Source organism: Camarhynchus parvulus, chromosome 1A (assembly GCF_901933205.1).
Source record: "Camarhynchus parvulus chromosome 1A, STF_HiC, whole genome shotgun sequence".
NCBI classification, from domain to species: Eukaryota; Metazoa; Chordata; class Aves; order Passeriformes; family Thraupidae; genus Camarhynchus; species Camarhynchus parvulus.
In genome coordinates, this window is record NC_044586.1 from 70,025,093 (window position 1) to 70,026,994 (window position 1,902).

A 1,902-nucleotide genomic window follows, 5' to 3' on the forward strand; every position below is an offset into this window, starting at 1 on the left:
TGACCCTTTGACCACCGCTTGGCCTCTTGGCCACGCCGACCCCTTGACCACGGCTCGGCCACGCCAACCCCAGGGCCGTGCCCCCCCGGCCGCGCCGCCCCCGCCCCGGGCCGCGGCGGTTACTGTGATTCCTCTCATGGCTTCTCCACCACTCGGGTTTTTCCGCTGTACAAAGGGAGACACTTTTCCTTTTCTTTTCCCCCCGCTTCCAAAGGGGTTTTTTCCCCCCAAGCTGTCGATATTTTTCCGTTGTCCAGCCCGGCGCCATCGCCCCCCCTCCATCCGCCCGTCCGTTCCCCCGACTGTGACAAAGAGCAGAACCCCCCGGGGTCACTCAGCTCCCGGGGGGACCCCGGCCCCGCCAGCGCCATCCGTGGCGGGGCCGCTGTCCGGCCGGCCGGCCGCTGTCCGGCCAGGCCCTCACTGCCCATGCATGTGCCACGCCCTCACGCCCGCTGCATGTGCACAGCCCGGCCCCGCCACACTCTCGGTTCCGTCCCCCAGCCGGACTCACCTGTGGGTTTTCGTTCCGTTTTTAATTTCCCAGGGTCAGTTTGACTTCACCCTTAATTTTGTATGGATTTTCGGAGGAGCTTTCTCCTTCTCCGGAGTCACGGAGGTGCGGCCATTCGCCTCCCGCCCTTGACGTTGTGATACACATCCCCCACAGAGATCTATGTTTCTTATATTATATTATTATTATTAATTATTATTATTATTATGTAATAAATTTATAAGAAAGCTCCGCCTCGTCCTGTGGTCACTCAGATCCCGCGGTGGTCCCGGCCCTGCACAGGGGGGACAATGGGAGCCCCCAAGGGACAGAACCCTGTGGGTGAATTTTGGGGGGTCCCTGTTGAATTTTGGAGTGTCCCCAGTTGAATTTTGGGGTGTCCCCAGCTGAATTTTGGGGTGCCCCAGCTGAAATTTGAGGTGCCTCGGGTGAATTTTGGGGTGTCCCTGAGTGAGGTTTGGGGTGTTCCTGAGTGAGATTTGGGGTGTCCCTGGCTGAATTTTGGGGTGTTCTTGGTTGAATTTTAGGATGTCCCAGCTGAATTTTGAGGTGCCCCAGTTGAATTTTGGGATATTCCCAGCTGAAATTTGAGGTGCCCCTCAAATTTTTGGGGTGAATGAATTTTGGGTGGGATGGGTGGGATGGATTTTGGGGTGTCCCTGAGTGAGATTTGGGGAGTTCCTGGATGAGATTTGGGGTGCCCTGGCTCCCACAGGTGCCACACCAATGGCACGAAGCCACTGTCCCCAGTGTCACACCCCCAGCAGGTCCCGGCCACCCGCTGGTGTCCCCAGGGCCAGGGCAGGGGGTGGCACTCACAGCCTGGGCAGGGGGGGACCCTCAGGGACACGGCCAAGGGACAAAGGGACAGGGAAGGGGCTGGGGGTCCCCACTCCTATGGGTGTCCCCAACTCACCTGGGTGTCCGGCCTGGCCTGGATGTCCCCAGCAGTGTCCCAGCATTGTCCCCACCCCCAGAACTGTCCCCAACACTGACCCCAACAGTGTGCCCCCAACAACTGTCACAGCAATGGGGACAGTGTCCCCAACACTGTCCCAGCAGTGTCCCCAACCCCAGCACTGTCCCCAGCAGTGCCCCAGTGTTGTCCCAGCACTGTCCCCAACACTGACCCCAACACTGTCCGAGCACTGTCCCAACACTGACCCCAGCACTGTCCCCAGCAGCTGTCCCAGCACTGTCCCCAACACTGTCCCCAGCATTGTGCCAGCAGCGTCCCCAGCAGTGTCCCCAACACTGTCCCAGCAGTGTCCCAGCACTGACCCAGCACTGTCCCCAACACTGACCCCACCAGTGTCCAACACTGTCCCCACCCCTGTCCCCACCCCCGTCCCCAGCCCTGTCCCCAGCAGTGTCCCCAGCTCACACCA